Source organism: Macaca nemestrina, chromosome 7 (genome assembly GCF_043159975.1).
Source record: "Macaca nemestrina isolate mMacNem1 chromosome 7, mMacNem.hap1, whole genome shotgun sequence".
Classification (NCBI taxonomy): Eukaryota; Metazoa; Chordata; class Mammalia; order Primates; family Cercopithecidae; genus Macaca; species Macaca nemestrina.
In genome coordinates this window covers 30,822,778-30,848,717 of record NC_092131.1, presented here as the reverse complement: position 1 = coordinate 30,848,717, position 25,940 = coordinate 30,822,778, and the positions used below count along the sequence as shown (strand labels likewise).

At 50.1% G+C, this 25,940-nt stretch overlaps 1 long non-coding RNA gene across 4 annotated transcripts in view; it reads right to left on the bottom strand.

Moving 5' to 3' along the window:
* LOC139364237 (uncharacterized) overlaps nt 1-25,940 on the bottom strand; it is a 243,051-nt gene that overhangs the window by 199,050 nt on the left and 18,061 nt on the right. For all 4 annotated transcript variants that reach the window (XR_011625692.1, XR_011625690.1, XR_011625691.1 and 1 more), the window contains exons 2-4: nt 22,786-23,709; nt 19,658-19,802; nt 17,653-18,865 (exon numbers count right to left, since the gene is read on the bottom strand). This is a non-coding gene — a long non-coding RNA (uncharacterized lncRNA). The remainder of the gene's footprint in view (nt 1-17,652; nt 18,866-19,657; nt 19,803-22,785; nt 23,710-25,940) is intronic.

The following is a 25,940-nucleotide window of genomic DNA, read 5'->3' as shown; positions in this document are numbered from 1 at the left end:
AGACAGGGTTTCACCACGTTGGCCAGGCTGGTCTCAAACTCCCGACCTCAGGTGATCCACCCGCCTCAGCCTCCCAAAATGCTGGGATTACAGTCATAAGCCACCTCAAGTCTGTTCACCAAATCTTTACTGAGAATACTTTATGTAAGATGCCATATACCTCCTGGCTAATAGTGGGTTGGGGTGAGAGATACGGAGAGCAAGATCAGAGTAGAAAGGACCTCAGAATGGCCTTTAAACTTGTGTGCCTCAGAACTCCAACTCCCTCCACCCCCCACAAAAGCCCAAGTATTTAAGAAAGAAAAAAAGTGAGACTGCTGCTGTTTAATCTAGGGCAGGGGTAGGGCCCTGTCCACTCTGCCTTGAGTCAGAGACTCCATGGACAGTATCCAAACAGCCCAGACCCAGACCACGGGGGTAAATAGAAGCCCAGAGAGGGCTCTGGAGGAGTGACCTCCCTCAGTCACACAGCAGGTTAGAGGCCCGGTCAGGTTCAAAGTCAAGCCCGGTGCCCCGTCCATTGTACTGCCCTACCCCTTAGCACTCGTTTCAGAGATCAGCTGGGGAGATGGGGCATCTCACCCAGGAACAGACAGACGCACTTGCTACACACTAAAGAGAACAAGTGGTTCTAACTCAGGACGGCAAAGGCTCCCCGGAAGAGGGGTAGGGGGCCAGGCCCAGGGCAGCATGGGCAGGATTGCCTATGGCACATGGCAGGGGTGGGGTGAGAGCTGGCTGTGAGGAAGGAGGCAATTACAGGCCTCAGAGAACATGATCTGCTAGCACCTGAAGAAACACTGGCAATCCAGAGAGCTGGGTTGCAGCCCTGGCTCTGCCGTGACAAGCTGAGGGACCCCGGGCCAGGGGTCTCCCCTCTGGGCCGGTTTCCTTGCATGTAAAACGGCAAAGAGGGTGGGCTAGTTGGCCCTACCGTGACATGCTGGGAAGCCTTCTCTCCTCCCACTACCAATGATACTGCCCAGGACACTCCCCAGTGTGTGCCAGGTGTCTGGAATTGACACCAGGAGGGAGTGTCCCTGGGTGCCCTGTGGCACAGCATGGAGCTGGCAGGCCTGCTCAAGGTGCCCGCCCAGAGCTCTGGGAAACAGAGAGAAACCATGAGGAGGCAGGAACTGGGGAAGAACGCGGGCAGGAGCCATTCCTCTTCTGAGAATTGTTCTTTCCCATCTGGCCCTCCCCAGAAGCTCAGGCCTCTGCCAGGACTTAGGGTCCCACCACCCCGAAGAGGCGAGACCTCAAGGGTAGGGGGGACGAGTCCCTGAACAACCCCAAGTCTCAGTATTCTCATTTATAAAATGGGTAAAAATCGCACTTTAGTAGTCTCATTTGTAAAACTGGTATCAATACCTCAGATGATTAAATGAGATAATGTGTGTCAAGGGCCTAGCACAGCGCCTGGTGTAGGAGCCACACGTCCCAGAGGGCTGCCTGCTGTGGAAGACTGCATAATTTGAAGCCTCCATAAAACAGGCTGGTTGAGGGAGGGCCCTTTCTGTCTAACACACCACTGGTCCGGACAGGAGGATTGCGAAGGGGGCCTGGGAGGTGAGCCCACTGCAAAACAATGTGTGCGCGCCCCCTGCTGGCTGCGAGCAGAGGTCCCGCCTGTCTGCCAGGGGTCTTCAGGTAGTTCATGTTAGCACCACCTGCTGCTGCCGGGTCAATTGACCCAATATTCACAGAGCACCCCCCAGCTGTCAGGTACCCCGCCAGGCTTTGGGAGGGATGCAGAATGAGTGAAAGGGAAGCTAGGTTTTTGGAGCCAACTAGTTTTGGTGTTGACCACCCATGGGTTCAAGCCCAGAGACTATCAATATCTGCTTGGATGTTCATTCATTCAACAGAAATGGTTCTGCGTCGGGATATAGCAATGAACAAAGGTCCTGGCATCTTGGACTTGCAGTAATCTTAGAGAAATAATCCCTCAGAGCTTCAGGTTCTCATCTGTAGCATGGAAGACTTCCCTACTCCTTCCCCTCAAACCAGAGGGTAGAGACCCTGGGTATGGATTTCAAGGTCGCTGTCATTAGTAGGGAGCTAACAGTCACTACAAACAGCTATCTCTTCTCAAAGGAAACCTCATCCCTCTGAGCCTGGGCTGTCATTCATTTGGTTCATTCTGAAGGGACCCTGTCATGCCAGTCTCCCCAGGCTCTCCGTCTACCAGGAACCCCGGAAGACCCCTGGCCCAGGCCATTCTGCTCCAGGGCAATGATAGAGCCCTAACCTCTAATGAGAGGTCATCAGAGTGGATGTGGAAGGATCGTGCAGATACCCTGCAACTTTCTCTCCAGGTGATACGTGGATATTTCTCCTTAAATTAATTGGACTGGTTAGCCTCAGTGCCAGCCTAGTAGGAACCATCGCCTGCCCGGATTCCTGTTCTCCCCCAGACCACTGGGCAAATCCTTCTCAGTTGGTAGGGCTTTAATGGCTTGAAGAGGATAGGAAATATGTTCTTGATGACTTTTTATTAACATCCAATTTTATTAACATCCATTACAACCCATGGCCTTCATTGTGCATGCACACACACACACACACACATACACACACAGAGCAAAGGCGAGGGTTGGAAGCCAGTTGATGCTAGAGGAATGCTTTAACACCCCTATCAATACACAACCCAAGTCGGCTCCAGCTAATTTTTTCAAGATGTCCACAGTGTCACCCCATGCTCAGGATATGTATTGGTGTGTGTGCTTTTGTACTCACTCATATAGCAAACTTTGAGCTATGGCCAGGTACTAGGACAATATTAGTAAACAAAATAGACAAACACAAAATCCTCAGAGCTTCAGGTTCTCATCTGTAGCATGGACGACTTCCCTACTCCTTCCCCTCAAATCAGAGGGTAGAGACCCTGGGTATGGATTTCAAGGTCGCTGTCATTAGTAGGGAGCTAACACTCACTATGTAACACTCACTACCACTGGAGTGTGTGGGGGTGGGGGGGAGTCTGGGATAGAAAAGTAAATAAACAAGTAACATAAACATGATGCTTGAGGGTAATATGTGCTATGGAGAAAACCAAAGCAAAAAAGACGGTGCCCCAAAATGAGTGGAGGATTTTAAATGGGGTGGTCAAGGAATGTCTCAATGAAAAGGTAACATTTAAATAAAGACCAAAAGGAGATGAGAGAGTGAGCTATGAAACTATTTGGTAGAAGAGGGTTCCAGGCAGAGGAAATGGCAAATTCAAAATACCGAGGCATGGTCAGAGAGGTTGTCCTAGTGGGAACAAGGGGAGAGGGGATGGGAAGAGGCAGGAGGTGTTGGGCTCTATTATTAATAAAATATGGTCAGGAGTCCCCCAGTCCCCTGTTCCAACCCATATAGTTAATTTCATCCCTTTTCTTAAAGTTCTGAAACTAATACCTGTCTTATAAACAAGCCATGACAAAGCTCTGTTTAGAGAAATATGGTGGGGAGAGGCTAATCAGGGTAGGTTTCCTGGAGAGGAAGGTTGGCTGACTTCCTTTCTTTTCAGGTGAAGAAACCAAGACTCAGAGACAGTCAATAACTTGCCTAAGGTCACAAAGCTAGAAACTGACAGAGAAGGGCTTGCATCCATGCTCATCTGGTTTAGAAGTCACTGCTCTTAGCCAGGGTGCTGCCATGGTGACAGGCCATTTCCATTAGAGGAGAATAATGGCTGTTCATCTGAGGACATGGAACAACAGGGTCTGAGTGGCCATCACTCAGTGGGGGCAGAGCACGGGTACAGAATTGTGGCATTGTTTGGCTGAGAATCATAGATTCTCAGTGAAGCACAGGCAAGGTGCCAGGCCCCACGCATGGGGTTTTAGATGATCTCATTTAACTCTCATTTTACAGATCAGGAAATTGAGCCCTGACACGCTTCCTGATCTTGTGTGTATCAGAACAAGATCATAACAATTGACTTTCAAAAATTAGTGGCTTAAGGCCAGGTGCGGTGGCTTACGCCTGTAAACCCAGCACTTTGGGAAGCCAAGGCGGGCGGATCACCTGAGGTCAGGAGTTCGAGACCAGCCTGGCTAACATGGTGAAACCCCGTCTCTACTAAAAATACAAAAATTAGCCAGGGCCTGTGGTGGCAGGGCCTATAGTCCCAGCTATTTGGGAGGCTGAGGTAGGAAAATTGCTTGAACCTGGAAAGTGGCAGTTGCAGTGAGCCAGGATTGCGCCACTGTACTCTAGCCTGGATGACAGAGCAAGACTCCATCTCAAAAAAAAAAAAAAGGAAAAGTAAATAAATTAAAAATTAGTGACTTAAAACACCAATTTATTATTTCTCATGATTTTGTGAGTCAGGAATTTGGGCAGGGCTTGACTGGGTGGTTCTTCTGCTCCATGTGGTGTCAGCTGGGGTCACTCAACTGCATTCAGCTGGCAGCTGGACTGGGAGGGAAGGGCCAAGAAGGCATCACTTACAGGTCTGGCACCTCTGCATGGCCTCTCCACGTGGTCAGCATGGTGGTTTCAGGTCAATTGGATTAATTACATGGCAGCTGGGAATTATATTTCATCCAAGGGAATGAAAGCAGAAGCTGCCAGACTTAGGGACTAGCCCTGAAGCTGGGACAGTGTCACTTCCACCACTTCTACTGCCCCAAACAAGACACCAGATCAGCCCAGATTCAATGGCAATGATGTTCTGCAGCCTGGTTGCTCCATCACAGAGCACTCCTTGCTCTGGCTCCCTCTTCTCCCATCCTTTGCCCAATCCAGTATAGCAATGACAATGATGTTTTTGTTGTTGTTGTTGTTGTTGTTTAGAGACAGAGTCTTGCTTTGTCACCCAGGCTGGAGTGCAGTGGCACGATCTTGGCTCACTGCAACATCTGCCTCCTGGGTTCAAGCAATTCTCCTGCCTCAACCTCCCGAGTAGCTGGCAGGGTCAGGAACAGGGTGAGGCAAGCAGGACTCTCTGTTACCCTGAGAATGGCCTCCTTGCACTCTGTGACCTTTCTCAGTACACGAAGGTCTGCCTCATTCTTTTGACTCCTGCATAGTATTCTATGGTAGAAATGGGACACCATTAACCATTTCACTCTTGACGAGCCTTTCCGTTGTTTTCAGTTTTTGGCTGTTACTAAAATGCTGCCTTGACATCCTTGTAGATGTCTTTTTGTGCATGTAGTAGTATATAATTTTTACTTCAGCATATATGCATTTTATTTTTTATTATCTCTTGTGGAGACAGAGTCTCACTTCCTTGCCCAGGCTGGAGTGCAGTGGTGTGACCATGGCTCACTGCATCCTCTGCCTTTTGGGCTCAAGCGATCCTCCCACCTCAGCCTCACGAATAGCTGGGACCACAGGCATGCGCCACCATGTTTGGCTATTTTTTGTAGAGATGGGGTTTCACTCTATTCCCCAGGCTAACCTCAAACTCCTGGACTCACGTGATCTGCCACCTCACCCTCCCAAAGTGTTGGGATTACAGGCATGAGCCACCATGCCTGGCCAATGATGTTTTTAAATGCTGCTAATAATAATGTACAAAATTTAGAAAACATAGATAAGTAAAAATAGGAAACAAAAACTACCATATACCACAGCCTAGAGACAATTGGAGGTCCCCTCAATACCTACACTGGAGGAGGAAAGAAGCCCCCTCCCCTGGAGAATCTGCCACCCGTTGCAGGGGTCCGCTGTGATTTGGGCTCTGTTCTGCTGGCAGGGTGGAGCCTGTCATCTATCCCGGACAGAATTATTGCCTCAAATTACATGGTTGATTATCAATTACTTGTGTTCATATGAGAGCATGTGTGCGTGTGTGCATAAGTGTCTTTGCAAATCATTAAGGGTCGTAATTCTGGATTATCATTGATTAACGAGAGGGAGGCCTGGTACCTCCAGCAGCCGGAATGGCAGCCCCACAATTATGTCCCAGCTGATCAGTAATTGGCGTATCACAAGATGATTTCTCTCTCGGCTGCCTACCCACAGCCTCTCCTGTCGGCTTCACAATTAGCACCATTGCTCATTCCCTTGCAGCTCAGGCCGAGTGCAGAGACCTGCTTTCTGGCAAGGGGAAGCCGTGGGGCTGGCTTGAAGACCACCACCCAAATAGAGTGGGGATGGTGGTGTGGGGTCGGTGGCAGAGGCACAATGCTGGGGAGTGGTGCCGGCTTGAACTCTAGCTTCCTGATGTCTGGTGCTGCCTTTGTGTCTTATCCTGCTTCCCAGCAAGCTCAGGCACCATTGACCCATCCTCATTGCACGGATGGGTAAACTGAGACCCCGAGAAAGAATATGGCAAATTAGAAAAAAAAAGAAAAATCCAAAAGCAATAATTCAGGGCAACAGGGCCACACGGGTCCAAGCCAAAGAGCTCAGGAGGAAGCAGAGCTATAGAAGGAGCTCCCCCAACCATCACTCCTACCCTCGGGAGGCTGTCAGGTTGCCACTGGTTGTATTAGTCTCCTTGAACAAAACAAGCTTTTAGCCTCCAGAGCTTGCACATAGATGCACAGAGCTCTCCAGGGTGGGGAGGAAGTGCACCGAGGAATGTGTGGGTGCACTCCCTGCTGGATTATGACAACGGCTTCCTCATGGTTTTCCCCACTTCCAGACTGGGCCTCCAATTTATCCTCCTGTTCAGCCTGCACAACAAACTCCCTGTTGCTCTCAGTTCAGGTTCTCCCGTGCCCTCTTTTGCCCTAGCCTGGCTGATCCATCACAGATCCCTACTTGCCCTGGCTCCCTTATCTCCTATCCTTTGCCCAATCTGATCCCTCCCCCGGAAGCCCCTGTCCCCTCCTCCCACACTCTTTTGGTTTGGAGCACACACCCTTGGGGGAGCTTTTGATACAGGTGCCTCAACTTGGGCTCCACTCCTGAGAAAGGAATTCTGACCTCCCTGGGAACCAGCAGATACAGAAGCAAAAACTTTAAGGACGGCTTTGGAGGGGTGTGAAAGGATGGAGAAGGGAGGGCTGTTCCAGAAACCTTCCACATAAAAGACCCTCCCGTGGCTGCAAAGCCACCAGGCAGTTTGTTTCTGAGCCTTGCAGCTGTCTTGGCCATTTTCATTTTTATCTACTTAGGTTGGTCAGCGGGTCATGGCAAGCAGGAGACACAATGCTAATGACTCCGGCTCCACGTGGCGACCATTCAGGAAAAAGCTGCAATGTTCTCTCTGCCACATTAATCAGAGAAACACATCAAGAGCTGTTGCGTGGAGACAGCTTTCCTCCCAGTACTCGCCCTGCATACTAATCACCACCCCCTCCTGGCGGTGAGTCAGCTCCAAGCCAGGCCGGTGGTGGTAAGGGAAGGCCAGAAACATCAGCTCCATCCACATGGGGAGCAGCTGGAGGAGCCGGAGCCAGGCCCTCTACCGCCCAACACTGTGTGTGACCATCATGGGGGCCTGGTAGGTGGGGATGGAGCATTCTGGGAAAGTTAATCAAAATCCAAATCTGGGCTACTTCCTTGTGTCTAGGTCTTGCCCAAGTCGACCAGAGGAAATGCTCCAGAAGCTGATCCCTGGACAGAGTCTTTGTTTTTCTGTTTTGTTTTGTTTTGTTTTGTTTTGTTTTGAGGCGGACCCTTGCTCTGTCGCCCAGGCTGGAGTGCAGTGGCGCAATCTCGGCTCACTGCAACCTCTGCCTCCTGCAGTCATGTGATTCTCCTGCCTCAGACCCCTGAGTAGCTGGGACTACAGGCATGCACCACCACGCCCAGCTAATTTTTGTATTTTTAGTAGAGACAGAGTTTCGCCATGTTGGCCAGGCTAGTCTCAAACTCCTGACCTAAGGTGATCCACCAGCCTTGGTCTCCCAAAGTACTGGGATTATAGGCATGAGTCACCGCGCCCGCCCAGGGTCTTACTAAAGCAAGCGGAGCCTCCGTGCCAGGCACTTTGGTAACAATGAAGCCATCACCTTGGATAGTATTTCACATGTGGTAGGCAGAAAAGGAAGCCCTCTAGACAAATTAGCTCATTTAATCCTCATACAACCCTATGAACTACTCACAGGTACTAGTAACATTCCCATTTTGCAGACGAGAACGTGACATGTGGAGAGATTAAGTAGCCAACTCAAGGTCAAACAGCTAGTAATAACCAACTGGAGTTGAACCCAGAGAATCTGGTTCCAGTAGCCATGCTCTCCTAGCACTCAGGGTTGCCTGAGCCTCTGAATGTCTTTTGCATGTATTCATTCACTCATTCACTCATTCATTCATTCATTCATATAGCAGTAACTTGTTGAGCACCTACTATGTAGAAGGCGCCATATTAGGTTCCAGGGAGACAAAGGTATATAAAACAGACATAGGCTTAAGAGGGAGACTGATATCAATTTAACATTTTCATAAATTTATAGTAAATGCAAAATGTGATAAGTGACATGAAGGAGAAGTACTGGATCCCATGAAAGCACCTAGTATGAGAACCTCCTCTGTTTGGTGAGGTCTAGGAAGGGTTCCCCGAGGAAGTGACAAGTGAAGAAATAGCTTATACTGGTGGTTCTCATAATGTGGTCCCTGGCCTAGCAGCATAAGAATCACCAAGGAATCTGGTTTAAACATTTTTTTTTGAGACAGGGTATTTGTTGTCCAGGTTGGAGTGTGGTGGTGCAAACTCAGCTCACTGCAACCTCCTGGGCTCAAGTGATCCTCCCACCTCAGCCTCCCAAGTAGTTGGGACTGCAGGTACACACCACCACACCCACCTTATTTTTTTTTTTGGAACGAAGTTTCACTCTTGTTGCCCACGCTAGAGCACAATGGCACAATCTCGGCTCACTACAACCTCTGCCTCCCGGGTTCAAGCTATTCTCCTGCCTCAGCCCCCTGAGTAACTGGGATTACAGGCACCCACCACCACGCCCGGCTAATTTTTGTATATTTAGTAGAGACGGGGTTTCACCATGTTGACCAGGCTGGTCTAGAACGTCTGACCTCAGGTGATCCACCCACCTCGGCCTCCCAAAGTGCTGGGATTACAGGCGTGAGCCACCATGCCCAGACTAATTTTTTAATTTTTTGTAGAGACAGGTCTTGTTATGTTTTCCAGGCTGGTCTTGAACTCCTGGGCTCAAGCAATTCTCCTGCTTCAGCTTCCCAAAGTGCTCGATTACAGGTGTGAGCCACTTCTGCAAAGAAATTTGTAAGGAAGGCAAATTCTCGGACCCCACCCCAGACCTACTGAATCAGGAACTCGCAGAAGAGGCCCAGAATCCATGAATAAGCGCACCAGGGGCTTCTGATGCATGCTGGAGTTTCAGAACCACTGCTGCAAGCCTTTGTGTAACAAAGGCCCTGAGGTGGGCAGGCGCAGGCACATTAGAGTGCCTGAGGGGGGCCTGCAGGTGGGGCAGGAGTGGGGGTGGGGCTGGACGGTGGTCTTGGTGCTCAGCAGTTCCTCACTGCATCATTTCCAGTCACCAGGAGGCCTGGCCAGAGGTTCCTCTGCCTAAGAACCCTCAAGGAGTAGCAGGTCACCTGTGTGTCCAGGCTGGCCAACTTACATAAAAGCATGGAAATGACTATGACAAAGGCTTCTAGAGGCCCTGGTCACCTGATGTTGACCATGTTTTGACTTCCAGGAAGCACTAGTCAGACAATGAATTCCGTTGCTGGGAAAATGCCTTAGTCCTCAATGCCGAGAAAGGAACCCCGGAGGGAAACTCCTCCTTATCCTCAAGAAGCCTTTGCAAAGGACCTGTGGGTCCCGTTTCCCCTTGGATCAGTGCTAGCAAGGGACATTATCTGCTGAGCAGAGGGTTGCTAGAGGTGGCTTCTATCCTCCTCAAGAGGCAACCCTGAAACGGACACATTACATTAAAGACCCTGTGCAGCAGAAGGCAGATACCACCCTCTGAGAGAGCTGGCTGGGTGGAGTCAACGTGAGCTGCTGGAGCTGGGCTCGTTGCACAGGAAGGACTGGCTGCTGGTTCCTTGGCTAAGCCTGGACAGTCTGGGTGTGGTCACACCTGCTTGCTGGACGTGTTAGCCCAGAAATACATCAAAATTGGTGACAACCAAACAGCCCCCCCCAGACTCAGAGTCAAGTGGCATTTCTGGGGTACCTACTACGTGCCAGACACCGTATCAGGCCCTTTCACAGGTGCTGGCTCTCTCGTAAAGCTCCCAAGTTTGCAGATCCCTCCTCCATCACCCTGTCTACAAGTACAGATCGACTGTTAGTTCATGCTTGGTGCATCAGGACTCAGTGGCGAGCAGGACAGATGTGGTATTTTCAGGGGAAACACAGCAGGGAAAGCAAAGAGATATACATGTGCCAGATAAGGAGCTATTGTTTGTTTTTAGGGCCAACTGTGAGGGCTCCCGGTGCTTTGTATCAAGAATGACTTTCTTTTCAAGGTTCTCTTGTAGAGAGAAAGAATTAAAGAGAAACCACAATTGGCTTGAGAAACTCACACTGGCTTTGCCCACAGTTACTGGTTTTTTGTTTGTTTGTTTGTTTTTTGAGACGGAGTCTCACTCTGTCGCCCAGGCTGGAGTGCAGTGGCGCCATCTCGGCTCACTGCAAGCTCTGCCTCCCGGGTTCACGCTATTCTCCTGCCTCAGCCTCCCTAGTATTTGGGACCACAGGCTTCCGCCACCACGCCTGGCTAATTTTTTGTATGTTTAGTAGAGACGGGGTTTCACCATGTTAGCCAGGATGGTCTCGATCTCCTGACCTCGTGATCCGCCCGCCTCGGCCTCCCAAAGTGCTGGGATTACAGGCGGGCGTGAGCCACCGCGCCCGGTCTGCTCACAGTTACTGTTAAACACCACAGTAGAACCTGCCAGTAGCTGAGCTCACGCAGGGTGCCAGCCACTAGACAGCATGGTATCCATCTCACTTCCTCCTCTTTCCAGCTGCCACACCTCTCCATGGGGTTTTTCACAAGATGATCTGAGACCCAGAGACCCAAAGGAAAGGGGGACAATGGGGATTGGAGGCCATGGGCTTTAGGGAAAGGTAGGGAGCAAAAAATAGAGCATATGCAAAGCCCTGTCCCTGTTACTTCCCTCCCCGGTCTCCACCACCACCCAACTGGCATATGAACTTGTTCTTCCCATATACAGCTCTGAGCAAAGCACCATATGGCAGTTTCATCAGGCCCACTGCCTGGTTTCCATCCAGCCCACTCTAATTTCCTCCCAGCCATGGATCTGCAGAATAACCCATCCTGTGGAAGGAGCTCAGAGGAAGAAAGAGGTAACAGTAACAGTAAAGACATACAGAGTGCGAACCACCGTGGGGAGCTGTTCCGATTATGTGTATGTTTGACGCTTGCAACAGCTCTAGGAATATCGCTGTTAGCATTCCCATTTTATAGATGATAACACTGGGAGACAGATGTTCTGAGACATTCTCAAGGTCACATGCCTAGTGATGACAGAGCTGGGATGGAAGCCATGTTAACCATCAGACTTTGCTGATTCGCTGAATCTTGGCTAAAAGATGTTGGCAGGAAGGGCTGAGAGCTTAGAAGAAGGAGTCCTCCCCGTCTGGCTGGGACAGGGTGATGCCAGCAAAAAGGACCCTGAATCCGTGAGCGGGGAGAGGGCGGGGTCAAGGCCTGACTGACCTGACTCCCGCAAGCAGGGTCTGAGCTCCATAAGTGGAGGTGTCAGGGAAGCATGCAGAGGACTGGGAAGCAAGGAAGCAGCCCCCGCAGAGGAGTGGTCAGGGAGGGCTGGGGAGCCCCCAGGAGCCCCAGGAGCTTTTCCCTCTGTGGGCTTCCTTCCATGGCTAGGTTCTCTGCTCACCAGGAGTAAAGGGTAAGCATCCTCTCTGAGCCTGCAGAACAGCGAGGCTGCACTGAGGCATCGTGGGAATGAATGGCCCCTGGGATGGAAGGACCGGGGTACGGATCTCAGCTCTGTATCTTCCGGCTGTGTGGCCAAGTCACACTCCGTCACTCCCATGTCTGTGAGCCTCATCTATAGGGCGGTTAAACCATGTGAATGGGCTGAAGTATCAGGAAACCAGCCGGGCTCCTATCACAGAAGAGGTGTATAGTCCATGATCGTGCCCCCAGCCCCCATTCTTCCTTCTAGAGCAAGGAAGGAGAAAACAAAGGCTCCCCGGGAAGTGGAAGCTGGGCCCTTGGTAGGCTTGACAGCCACACAGTCTCTAGAGTGGAAGGCTCCTTCCTCAGAGCACAGTCCTGGAGGGTCACAGCTGTTGCCCTAGCCTGGCAGGACGAGTTTGAGGGACTCTATGTTGGCAATGGGGACTGTCGTGCCCCGATTCCTTTAGGATTCACAGGCCAGAGTGGTGGCTGTAGCCTAGTCCTCACTGCCAGAGACCCCACACCACAGTGGAGCCTGCACCAGGCACAGAGGCCGGAGGCAGAGCCGTGCTTGCCCCTTTCTGCCATCCCTAGGATGCTACAGGTAGCATCCTCCCAGCATGCTGGCAGGTGTGAGAAGAAGGAGCTTTATTTGATGTAGCTACACCCCTGCCTCCCCCCTCAGCCTTCGAATTCCTTCCCACTTATGTCTCCTGCTGCGGGTCCACATGAGGGGCTTCTCACCCCGAGGCTGCCTCTACAGTGTCCACTGGACAACCTGGCCACCGCAGCCCCAGACTCAGATCACAAGGCCAGGTTGGGCATAGGATGCTTTGACCCTTCCAGTGCAGCAGGGGCCTTTTGATGTGGGTCCAGGCAATGTCCAGCTCTCCTGCCCAGGGCTCCTTCTTGGAGAGTAAATGGGAAGGAACTTTGGAGGGAGCTGCTCTGTAGGGGATGATAAAAAATGGGAATTTAGGAATTTGCGGAAGGCTTTGATGGATGAGGGAGTTAGGTAACAGGCAAAGAAGAAAGGAGGGAACTTTCTTTTTCTATTTTTACACATTTTTTTCCCTCCCTAGGGAAAAAAGTGTGAGCAGAGGTAAAGAGAGAAGAAAAGTGAGCCAGGCACGGTGACTCACGCCTGTAATCCCAGCACTTTGGGAGGCTGAGGCAGGTGGATAACTTGAGGTCAGGCATTCAAGACCAGCCTGGCCAACATGGTAAAATCCCGTCTCTACTGAAAACACAAAAATTAACTGGGTGTGGTGGTGCGCGCCTGTAATCCTAGCTACTCAGGAGGCAGAGGCAGGAGAATCACTTGAACCCAGGCGGCAGAGGTTGGAGTGAGCTGAGATCTCGCCACTGCATTCCAGCCTGGGCGACAGAGCGAGACTCCGTCTCAAAAAAAAAAAAAAAAAAAAAAGAAAAGAAAAGAAAAAAGAAAGAAAAGTGAAAAATTCCTTTTATTCCATTTCTGGCCAATATCACTGTTTTCCCCAATCATCCCAGACTTCTGGGCATTTCCCTGCATAGTACATGTACATACCCAGGGGGATGATGTCAAGATCTTTGTTTTGCTTTGATTTTACATGAAGGGGATCACGCTGACCACATTGCTTTGCAGCTTCCCCCCCATAACTGTGTATCCTGGACATTTTCTCATGTCAACAAAAATAGAACATCCTCTTTTTTTTTTTTTTTTTCTTTTTTCTAGAGATGTGGTTTCACTCTTGCCCAGGCTGGAGTGCACTAGTGCAGTCATAGCTCACTACAACCTCAACTTCCTGGGCTCAAGCAATCCTCCTGCCTCAGTCTCATGAGTAGCTGGGACCACAGGTGTGCACCACCACACCTAGCTATCCTCATTTTTTTTTTTTTTTTTTAGCCTCTACCTAATATTCCATGCATGCCTGTAACACAGTTAATTCAACCACGCCCCTCCCACTCCCACCCTCACTCAGGGTCCCAGCTCTAGGGGACATGGGTCAAAAGGTTTTCACGGTAAATGGTGCCTCTGCACAATTCCAGGGGATGCCATCCACACCCAGAATGCAGCAGCCCTGCCTGATGAACAGATAAGGCGGCTCCAGTTTTTACCATACAAACAATTCTGCACCGAGCATGCTCACTCATGTCTCTTTGTGCACATGTGTGAGTGGTTCTCCAGGCATTGATGCTTCAGGGTGGAGCTGGCGGTCAGAAGTGCATGCGTCCTACATTTCGGGGACCCTGCCATGGTGTGAGAAGGCAGCCTGGGGTTCCTAAGCCCCCTCAGCCTCTGCTGAACCAGGTCGCCTAGCATATATCCATCATGTGGCTGTCGGCTGGGCCGGGGCTTCCAGGAAATTGATTGCAAAAACCTGCGATTGTCAGTGGCTCACACACTGGAGGCCATCCAGGGAGTAGATTAAATTGTATGAGAAAATAGTACAGGGCTCAAGACCGCTCCTAATGGAGACCCCTCAGTGACCTTTCTGGAGATGTTAAAAGAACACAGGCAGACACACTCTCACCCTTGCTCACCCACCCGCTAGCCTGCCTGCTAGGAGCATAGCCCCTCTGCCATTGGAGGAGCCGCGCCTCATTAGCAGGAAATGGGAGGCCTGGTCCAGGCACGACAAGGAGGCCAGCAGGGACACCTGCTTCCCTGCAGGGTGGACCCAGGTTGACCAACAGGCCTTAGCTGCTCAAGGACACTGAGCCCCCTTCTCCTCCATGCTAGCCCTCTTCTACTTCCCATGCAGGCACCACTGTAGACCCCTGCTCTGCACCCCCAGGAGGAGTGGGACTGCTTCAAGAGCAGCCTGGAGGAAAGAGGTATGGTGTGGACACATACATGTTCCTTAACCAGGAAGGCGACTGGAGTCTTTACCCGGTTTCAAAGCAGCCAAGCCTAGAGGCCCCCACTCCTTGTTCTTTATTAGAATTGCCCTTTGACCCCAACCTCCCAATTCTTTCCTCTCCAGATCCCCAGCCATGCATACCCCAACCTGGTCCTACAAAGAATACCCAGCTACAGTTGTGAACTTAGGGAAACACATTCATTTTCTTTCTTTCTTTCTTTCTTTTTTTTTTTTTTGAGAGGGAGTCTCACTCTGTCACCCAGGCTGAGGTGCATTGGCGTGATCTTGACTCACTGCAACCTCCACCTCCCAGGTTCAAGCAATTCTTCTGCCTAAGCCTCCAGTGTAGCTGGGACTACAGGCGTGCACCACCACGCCCAGCTAATTTTTGTATTTTTAGTAGAGATGGGGTTTCACCATCTCTGCTGGCGAGACGGGGTTTCACCATCCGCTGGCCAGGCTGGTCTCAAACTCACGACCTCAGGTGATCTGCCCGCCTTGGCCTCCCAAAGTGCTGGGATTACAGGTGTGAGCCACTGCACCTGGTCTATTTTTTTTTTTTTAAGATAGGGTTTCGCTCTATCACTCAGGCTAGAGTGCAGTAGTGCGACTGTGGCTCACTGCAGCCTTGACCTCCTGTGCTCAAGCAATCCCCCCGCCTCAGACTCCCATGTAGCTGAGACCACAGTTGTGCACTACCACACCTGGCTAATTTTTGTATTTTTTGTAAAGATAGGGCTCTTGCCATGTTGAACTAACCAGGCTAGTCTTAAACTCCTGGCCTCAAGCAATCCTCCCAAGGTGCTAGGATTATAGGCTTGAGCCACCATGCATGTGCACGGCCAGCACATACATTTTCTATACACAACTGTCTCCCAGCTCTCCAGGCCAACTTACCTGATAGTGATAAAAATAACTAAGCTCCCGTGGATTGGGCAGTGTGCCAAGTGCTCTGTGTATATTACCTTAGTTTTCACAAACTCTATGAGGTAGGTACCACTATTATTTACAGGTGAGGAAATGGAGGCTCAGAGAGGTTAAGTGAATCGATCTAGGCCACACAACTGGTAAGCACCAGAGCCACCAGTGGCGGCCAGGTCCAGCCAGCCCCCAGAGCCCGTGTGCTGAGCCACTGTGCTATACTGACTCCCACTTAATTCTCTCTTCTGGGCTGTCCCAAAGACCAAGTTCGGCTGGCCAATTTCCTAGGGCCACCTCTCATGGCACCTGGAGCCTTGTAGGTTCCTGGAGAACCCTCACACCTCCTTCCCACCCTTCTCCAGATTCTCCAGCTCCCTCTTTAGCAGACCCAGCCCCACTCTGGGGCACCCTGCCTTCCCGGGACCTGTTGTCACAGTCACCCACTCTGGCTGCCAGGGCCTGGCCGGTCCAGCCTGGGGACCATGGGACCCCTCTGGGCAGTGCCTCCCTACCTGGGCCCAGGTGGGTATGGATTTCTTTCTTCTGGGCCATTGCACCCGCCAGAAGGCACGGTGGGAGAGGCAGGCCCACATTTCAGAGGGCCTTGCTGCCCCCATGTGGCATGAGGCTGTAGCGGCTGCAGCCTCTTCCCTCCCTCCTGCCACTGCTCCCAGAGCCAAAGCTCTTGCAGGGGAAAAGGAAGAGAAAGGAAGCAGGAATGTGAGAGAAATGAGAAAGAGGGATGGGCTAGGGAAGAGGGAAGCCCTTCTGCATTACCTGGAAATGCAGCAACAACAATAACAAAGTCAATGGTAAGAATAAGTTTAAAGGCAGCTGCCACGCAGCACTTTTTATAGCTTGTAGATTCTTTCATTTAATCCTGGCACATCAATCTGATCTATTATTAGTTTTATAGGTGATGATCCAAGGCTCAATTATTTATTTATTTTATTTTATTTTATTTTTGAGATGGAGTTTCGCTCTTGTTGCCCAGGCTGGAGAGCAATGGCGTGATCTCGGCTCACTACAACCTCTGCCTCCCAGGTTCAAGTGATTCTCCTGCCTCAGCCTCCCAAGTAGCTGGGATTACAGGTATGCGCCACCACCCCGGCTAATAATTGTGTATTTTTAGTAGAGATGGGGTTTCTCCATGTTGGTCAGGCTGGTCTTGAACTCCCGACCTCAGGTGATCCGTCCGCCTTGACCTCCCAAAGTGCTGGGATTACAGGCATGAGCCACCGCGCCCGGCCCCAAGGCTCAATTATTTATTCCTCAGCTAGTAGGTGACAGAGCCCAGATCCAATCTGACCCCAGAACCCTAACCACGATATTCCCCTATCTAGAAGGAGCCAGTTCTCTCCTGCCACCCCCACTGCTCAGCCTCCCGGAGTTCCAGCCACCAGCCATCTGCACCCTCCCCTCCATGTGGCATTGCCCTCTGTTCTCCTGTCCCCTCTCACTCCAACGTCCAAGTGGTCAAGGTGATCCCAAGGGTCTGCTGGGACCATGTGTCCTTATTCTGTGCCTTGCTGGTCACCAACCTTCCCCATCTGCCAAGGACCGATGTCCAGCCCAGGCCCAGGGGCAGGTGCCCAGGTCATTTTTGCCACTGAGTAAAGGGAGACAGAATGACAGGGTAAATTACCAACCACCAGAACACCATGGTGCCAATAGCATCAGTGCAAGTGAAGTATATTTATCTGTTGGCCTGAAAACATGTCCTAGTATATTGTTCCATTAAGAAAAAAGCAGGTTATAAAGCTGTGTACAGCAAGAAACATTTTATAAGTGAAACAAAAGTATTCTCTGTTTCTATGCAGAGAAAAAGGATATTTGCCAAGATGTTAACAGACTATTTTTGCTGTCTTCTCTTGGCTTATTTTTGTTTTCTCTTTTTCAATGAACACCAATTAGTCACATGATTTTAAAAAGCAATAAAAATAAACCAATCTCAGACGGATTGTACTTCTTCCTGTCCTCATTTCTACCCCAACGAGTCTCCAAAAAAAAAAAAGAAAGAAAGAAAAAAAAATCACAGTGCCACAGGCCCAGACCTTCCCCTCTCCCTCCTGTCATTTTAACAACTCAGTTGGGTAGGGAGCGTCTCTACTTACCCCAGGAAGCCTTCTGAACCTGACTGATGGGAGAAGCCCATGCCTGGGGGCCTTTTCTCACTGACCATGCCAGGGCCCTGGAGGACATGCCAGAGCTGTCCACAGCATTGCCCCTGCAGGTGATGCTGCCTTCCGAGGGCAAAGCGTTCTGGGACGGGTCGGCCCCGCTCATGTGGATGTGCAGCCCCGGGCAGTGGAACAGTGCAGAATCCCCGCTCCACTGCTGAGGTTACTATGGGCGACATCTTGGCAAAATGAAGAGTGAGGGGGAAGAAATCACAGAAGCTCCTGATCATCCATGAAAGAAAAAGCAATGCCTCAGGACTGGGCTATGCCAGTGCCTTCCAGAAGGCTCTGAAGAAACTGGGAAGGAGATGGGGACTGGCACTTCCTGGACATCTACTATGTACGTGCACTTGCAGTCGTGATCACACCCCTCATTACACACCTCCCATGGTACAGATGATGCCACTGAGGCACAGGAGGCACACGTCCACACCAGAGCACATGGGCCTTGACTTCCTGTGTCTCTGCTGCTTAACGTGGTGTCCTGGAAATGTCTCTGCATAGAGACACTGGTATCAGCTGGCAGCGTCTTCTCCCTGTGCAGTACATTGCTCAGACTCCACAGAAGGCCAGCTCCCCTAGAGCCACAGAGACTCCTCCATTCTGGGGCAGGAGTTAGGCACATTCCCAGAAGGGGGCTGCCCGTCCTGAGCCCTTGCTAGTTGAATGATAAAAGTTGTTAATGTCAACCTATCTGCCTTTAAAATAGCAGCCATCAGAAAGGCACCCCAGAGAGCTGGCCTGCAACCAGCAGAGCCTAAAGGGGGCCTGTGATGTCACCCCGAACCCATCTTCAAATCACACTCCCTGCGGTGGCCATCCCTAGAGACCTACAAACAAGAGCTCCTGTTCTTGGCAAGCCTCTTACAAGCAGGACAGATGCAGGAATTGGGAGGTAGGAGACCACAGTGTTCTTCCAGCTCCGAGCCCAACCATCTGGGTCACCTTAGCTGAGCTGCTCCTTCATGTCCCCAGCCCTTCAGGTCACACAGCATTGGTGTAGAGAAGGGGTCCAAAGGGTGTTGCCGAAGAATGCTCAGCCCCCTGGCGCTGTGTCTGTACTAAATGGAAGTCTGATAACAGGTTCCAATTCCCTGAGTATCCTGGTTTGGCTGTACTCAGTCGAAGCGTGATTGATAGCGACATCCTGTGGACACAATAGATAACTGCATCAACTTGCACAGAAGCCGCAAGATGACATCCAACTTCCCTCATTACATGGAGAGGAGCTGATTGCAATTAATCACGCTCGTCATCTTACACAGGGAGCTGTCTTAGAGCTGGAAAAAAAAAAAAAAAAAATAGAAAAACAAACTTCAAGGCCGGGTGAGGTGGCTTATGCCTGTAATCCCAGCACTTTGGAGGGCCAAGGCGGGTGGATCACGAGGTCAGGAGTTCGAGACCAGCCTGGCCAACATAGTGAAACCCTGTCTCTATAAAAATACAAAAAATTAGCCGGGCGTGGTGGCGGGCACCTGTAATCCCAGCTACTAGGGAGGCTGAGGAAGGAGAATCGCTTTAACCCAGGAGGCGGAGGTTGCAGTGAGCCAAGATCACGCCACTGCACTCCAGCCTGGGCAACAGTGCAAGACTCTGTCTCAAAAAACAAAACAAAACAAAAAAACCATGAAGCCACAGATTTCTCTGCCATCATCCTCCAAGTTACATCTATTTCGTTTAAATTTGTCTCTCTTCAAATATTTGCCTGATACAAGAGTCTAGTGGCCATGGAGGGAAAGTAATGTCAATAGCAATGTTAATAGCAGAAAAATGTAATGGGCAGTTTACTCTTGCCATGAATTTCACATGCATTATCTCATTTAATCTTCCCCAAAACCCAAGGAGGTACATGCTCTTATCCCCAATTTTCAGATGAAGAACCTGAGATATGGTGCACAAGGAAAAGCTAGGTTACAAACCTGGACATTCTGTCACCCACCTGTTTTAGTCCATTTTGTGTTGCCATAACAGGATACCTGAGACTGGGTAATTTGTAAAGAAGAGAGGTTTATTCAGTTCACAATTCTGTTGGCTGGGAAAATCAAGAAGCATGGCATCAGCATCTGCTCAGCCTCTGGTGAGAGCTGCAACATACAGAAGGTCAAAGGGAGAGTGAACACTTGCAAAGAAGGGAAAACCCAAGGGGCATCCTGGCTTTATAACAACCCACTGTCTTGGGAACAAATCCATTCCTACAAGAATCCAGCCTTGCCAGGGTGAAAACTCACTCTCCACTGCGAGAATGGCACCAAGCCATTCCTGACAGATCTGCCCCCATGACCCAGACACCTCCCACTACGCCCCACCTCCCAACACCCCCACACTGAGGGTCAAATTTCAGCATGAGTTTAGGTGGACACAACCATATCCAAACCACAGCAGATTCCATTCTCTTTAATCACCACTTTATGCAACTTCACTGCCTCTTGTGTCTACCTGGCCCACCCCATGCCATGGTAATCCCTCCTTCCTAGGACACTGGAGAAAATTCCACTTCCTGGGATACTGGCTTGAATTCCCCAGACTGAGTACCTCTGAGTCACCCTCTGTGGCAGCAAGGAGGGTGGATAGGAGGAGATTTAGGGTTAGACAGGCCTGGGTTGGAGTTCCAGCTCTGTGCCTCGCTGCCACTAGCCATGTGTCCTGGGGCTTGTTCTTGAACTTCACTTTCCTAGATTGCCAAGTGTGGTGCATGATCCCTTGCCTTGAGAGGGTGTTGTGAAGATTAGAGAAATCACTTGCTGCTGAGTAGATGCTCAAGAAGTGAAGGCTCTTCTCATCGGCAAGATGTGCAATTTGACCTTGGGAGGGGCCACCCTGGAGATTTCAGTAGGTGTCAAATTCTGATCTAACCTGTTTAGAAAACACCACTACTAAGAAGGGCCAGAGGCGGGTGGATTATCTGAGGTCGAGAGTTCAAGACCAGCCTGACCAACACGGAGAAACCCCATCTCTACTTAAAATGCAAAATTAGCAGAGCATGGTTTTGCATGCCTGTAATTCCAGCTACTCTGGAGGCTGAGGCAGGAGAATCGCTTGAACCCAGGAGGAAGAGGTTGCGGTGAGCCAAGATCACGCCATTGCACTCCAGCCTGGGCAACAAGAGTGAAACTCCGTCTCAAAAAAAGAAGGGCTAGGATTCAGATGGAGGAGAAGGCCAGCCTTCTTTTCCTGAGGCTTATGATGTTTCAGAGGGGTTTGCTGATATATCAGGGTTCAAAGGATCTCCAAAGGGAGTTATTTAGCTAAGATGGCAGAGCAGAAACAAGATTCCAAGACTCTGTACCCTGCCTTTCGATAGAGAAATTATTATCCAAAGAGTAGTATCCCAGCAGGATTCAAGTCCATGCCTCCAGGTATCTTCAGAGACCCTGGTACCATGAGCCAGCCTCTGTGTAGTTCAGGAAGCACAAATTCAAGACTAGAAATGGGGTGTCTGGATCCTAGTTCCAGCTCTACCTCCCACTGTTCTTGCAGACTCTTGAACTTGGTCCTCTTCTTGCCTCTTCAGGGTCACACCACTGAATGCTTCTCTTCTCAGTGCCTCAGTGATGTCTCTCTTTTCCCTTCTCTGCAAAGCAGTGCTGTCCTTCTTGCCCATTGTGCTCCACTGGCAGAGACCATAATGACCACCAGTTAAGAGATTAAGAAGAGGGCTGTTCATTTCTTTTTTTTTCTTTTTTTGAGATAGAATTTCACGCTTGTTGCCCAGGCTGGAGTGCAATGGTGTAATCTTGGCTTACCGCAACCTCTGCCTCTCAGGTTTCTCCTGCCTCAGCCTCCCAAGTAGCTGGGATTACAGGCATGTGCCACCACACCCAACTAATTTTGTATTTTTTTTTTGGTAGAGATGGGGTTTCCACATGTTGGTCAGACTGGTCTTGAACTCCTGACCTCAGGTGATCCCCCTGTCTGGGCCTCCCAAAAGACTGTTCATTTCTATAGCCCCAGTCTCTAATATAGCATCTGACACATGGAAGGTGCTCACTGATGAAAGAGTAAGTGGGACAACTCACTATAAATGGCCGTGGGGCCCATTGCTGGAAATATCCCCAGAGAGACTAGCATTGAGGCCCCTAACCATTCCAAATAACGTTTAAGAATTATAATATGGAGGCTGGGCGCGGTGGCTCAAGCCTGTAATCCCAGCACTTTGGGAGGCCAAGACGGGCGGATTACGAGGTCAGGAGATCGAGACCATCCTGGCTAACGCGGTGAAACACCGTCTCTACTAAAAAATACAAAAAACTAGCCAGGCGAGGTGGCGGGCGCCTGTAGTCCCAGCTACTCAGGAGGCTGAGGCAGGAGAATGGCATAAACCCGGGAGGCAGAGCTTGCAGTGAGCTGATATCTGGCCACTGCACTCCAGCCTGGGCAACAGAGCGCGACTCCATCTCAAAAAAAAAAAAAAAAAAAAAGAATAATAATACAGAACTCTTTCTGTTCTAAGTTACAGTGAGGCCCCAATACGACAGATATTAGTATTAGTTATCTATTGATACATAACAGATTACCTCAAAATTTAGTAGCTTAAAACAATAATAAACATTTATTATCTCATAGTTTCTTTTGGTCAGGAACTGGGGAGTGGCTTAGCTGGGTGTTCTGGCTTAGGGTTTCTCATGAGGTTGCAGTCAAGATGTCAAGTTGTGATGCACTCATCTGAAGGCTTGACTGGGGCCGTATAATGTGCTTCTAAGATAGCACACTCACAAGGCTGGCAAGATGGTGCTGGCTATTGGCAGGAGGCCTCAGTTCCTTGCCACGTGGACCTCTCCATAGACCTCCCTGAGTAGCTTCAGGACATGGCAGCTAACTTCTCCCAGAATGAGTGGTTCAAGAGAGAGCAGGGAGGAGGTCATAATGTCTCTCTTATGACTATATTAGATCCACATGGCTGCTGTAACAAAGTACCACAAGCAAGATGACTTAAAACAATAGAAATTTACTCTCACAATTCTGGAGGCCAGAAGTCTGAAACCACGCTGTCAGCAGGATCAGAACAGTGGCACATGGAAGGTGCTCATTGGTGAAAGAATAAGTGGGAAAGAATAAATAATTCCTTGCCTCTTCCAGCTGCTGATGGCTGCAGATGTTTCTTGGCTTGTGGCTGTATCATTCCAATCTCCGTCTCCATCTTCACATGGCCTTCTCCCTTGTGTCTGTCTACTCTGTGTCTCTCTCTCCTTATGAGGATACCAGTCAGTGGATGTAGGGCCCACTCTAGTCAAGAACAACCCTTGATGACAGCTGCGAAGACTATTTCCAGAAAAGGTCACATTTATAGGCCCTAGGGGTTAGGGCTGCAACGTATCTTCTGGGGGGACATCATTCAACACACAACAATGACCTAGCCTCAGAAGATGCATGCCATCAGCTCTGCAATAGCAAGTGGCTACAAGGGTCGGCCCTGTTAAGGAAGGGAGGAGACACAACCATGTGAACACCAGGAGGTGGTGACAATTAGGGGCCATCGTGGAAGCAGGCTACCACAATATCAGATAGCAAACTGAACGTGAGACAGACTCCCATATGTAGTATTTACAAAGGAAATAATGGGGAACCACTTGCATAGCACTCAGGGCCCTCAGCCTACCAAGAATATAAAGAGTGTGAAGAATGGGGAGAGTTTGGGAATAGAAACTTCCAGAGAGGGCAAAGCTATGCTGTAAGCTACCCCACCGAGGAGCTGAAGGTACCACCTTCGACTCAAGCCCAGTGATGGAGGCTTCCATGCAGCCACTTGGAGCTGTGGGCCCCCATGGGACTGTGCCAGGAGGGACTGCATTAGGATGAGTGAAGGGGCTGTGTGAGTTATTCCCATGGGCCAGATGTGGATCAGACTGGACCATGGCAGGAGAGAGGGCCAAGGTGGGGGGGGGTCATTTTAAGTCCTGTAGGGCCTCCAAGAAGGGCAAAGGGATGTCAGCAGGAAGAAGTTGCAAGAGGATGCTGGATTTCTGGGGGTTGAAGACGGAGTCATAGCCGTACCTGAAATGGAGGTATAGAACAGGGAATTTCAGGAGAGAACCTCAGAGATGGGAATTTTTTTTTTTTTCTTTTTTTTTTTTTAGACAGGGTTTCTTGCTCTGTTGCCCAAGCTGGAGTCCAGTGGCGCATTCTTGGCTCACTGCAACCTCTGCCTCCTGGGTTCAAGTGATCCTCCTGCCTCAGCCTCTCAGGGACTACAGGTGTGCACCACCACGCCCAGCTAATTTTCGTATTTTTGGTAGAGACGGGGTTTCGCCATATTGTTCAGGCTGGTCTAGAACTCCTGGGCTCCAGTGATCTGCCCGCCTCCGCCTTCCAAAGTGCTGGGATTACAGGCATGAGCCACTGCACCTGGCTGAGATGGGAACTTCTGAAGAACACAGGGAACCCTCCAGAAAGAGCTTTCACCATCTGCCACACCCAGAGAGCTGGCAATCATACAGTCAAGTAAAAACGGCCCTATTCCCCTGCTCCCCTCCTGCTTCCCTGCATCCTCACCCATCACCTCCATTTAGACTCTGAAAGCAACCAGCAAGTGGGGAGAGGGGTATTCAGGAGAGAATAGACAAAAGCTCACCATGCCCAGTCCCTGGCAGCTGGCAGCCCCCAACTAAGGCCTTAACTAGGGCAGGAGGAAGATTTCTCTTTGAAGAAAAATGCAAGTGTCATTTAATATCTTTGACTGGCTACTTTAAATCTCTAAGTCGATATTGGATTTTGTGACATAAAACGCACATACCTAAGCATGACCAGAAGAGCCTCGGGGTCAGCTGAGCTTTCAGCCAGGGGAACAGGAAGTGCTTCCCTTGCTTTCGCTCAAATGCACAGTGAGAGCCAAAGCAAACTGAGTTACATGTTGGTTCCATCTCACATTCAAGGCATTGGTTTCACCGAACCCCCGCCTCCACGGGGAACTGGGCCTTATATTTCTTAACCCCCCACCCTCTGCCTCCCCGCCATGGCAGAGCCTTGACCCAGAGGGAGGTTCCTGAAGAAAATCCCTTCTCGGCTTTTGTGCAGAATTGAAGAATGTTTACTATGTTTTCCTTCCTATCTCTCTGGAAATGACACAAAGAATAACAACAACAAAATAGAACTCCTTGTCCCGCGCAAAACACCCCTGCCCCCGCCACCCACCCTCCGAACTCTTCACCTTGTGTTGGCCTGACTTCACCCTGGGATGGGGAAACTTCCTGGGAGGATATAGCTGACCTGGGAACAAAACTTGTTTTTTTGAAAGCTTTGCGCAACATCAACTGAGTGGGGGAGGGGTCTGGGCAAGGAAAGAAGAAAGTGAAAGGGGGCACAGTGGAAACAGTTCTGCTAAACCAAACAGTTCCCCAGGGATGATGGAGCTGTGGTGATCTGATAAGTCCTTTAAATGTCTTATTAATTATTGGGGGAAAATAATTACTGAGTCTCCCCTCTCTCACTGTCCTTGCACAAGCTTGGTACTAGCTCTGTCCTTTTTTAAGAGTCAGGCTTGGGTCAGGCATAGTGGCTCACTCCTGTAATCCCAGCACTTTGGGAGGCTAAGGCAGGAGGATCGCTTGAGGCCTGGAGCTTGAGACCAGCCTGGGCAGCATAGTGAGACCTCATCCCTACAAATAGTTTTAAAAAATTAGCTTGGAGTGTTGTTGTGCGTCTGTGGTCCTTGCTACTCAGGAGGCTGAGGCAGGAGGATTACTTAAGCCCAGGCAGTGGAGGCTATAGTGAGCTGTGATTGCACTATTTATTGCACTCCAGCCTGGGTGATAGAGCAAGACCCTATCTCAAAAAATAAAAATAGAAAAGAGTCCGGCTTTGTAAAGAAGGGTGCCCCTTGGTAGAAGGAACCAGGACAAGGCAGGAGCTGGGGCTGTGGAGAGTCCGGGGTCTGTGGAGCATGGGGCTGTGATCAGAGACCCACTAGGCACGTTCCAGCTCCTAGCAAGGACCCGGCTGAGCAGAGGTGAGGGTGTGGAGGTGAACCTGGAAAACATGCAGAGGATTCTAGACACATTCCACAGTCAGAGCCTCTGGAAAGCCCACCTTCTCCATCACAAAGGCTTTGGGGAATAGACATCCTGATTCTCTGTATTATTATAGCACAAAGCATTTATCATGCTGACAATGACAGTGACATTTCAGGACCTAAACAAGCTTAGTTGTTCACAGCCTATAGGACAGAAGACTCCTAACCCTCTTTATTTTATTTACTATTTATTTATTTATTTATTTATTTATTTATT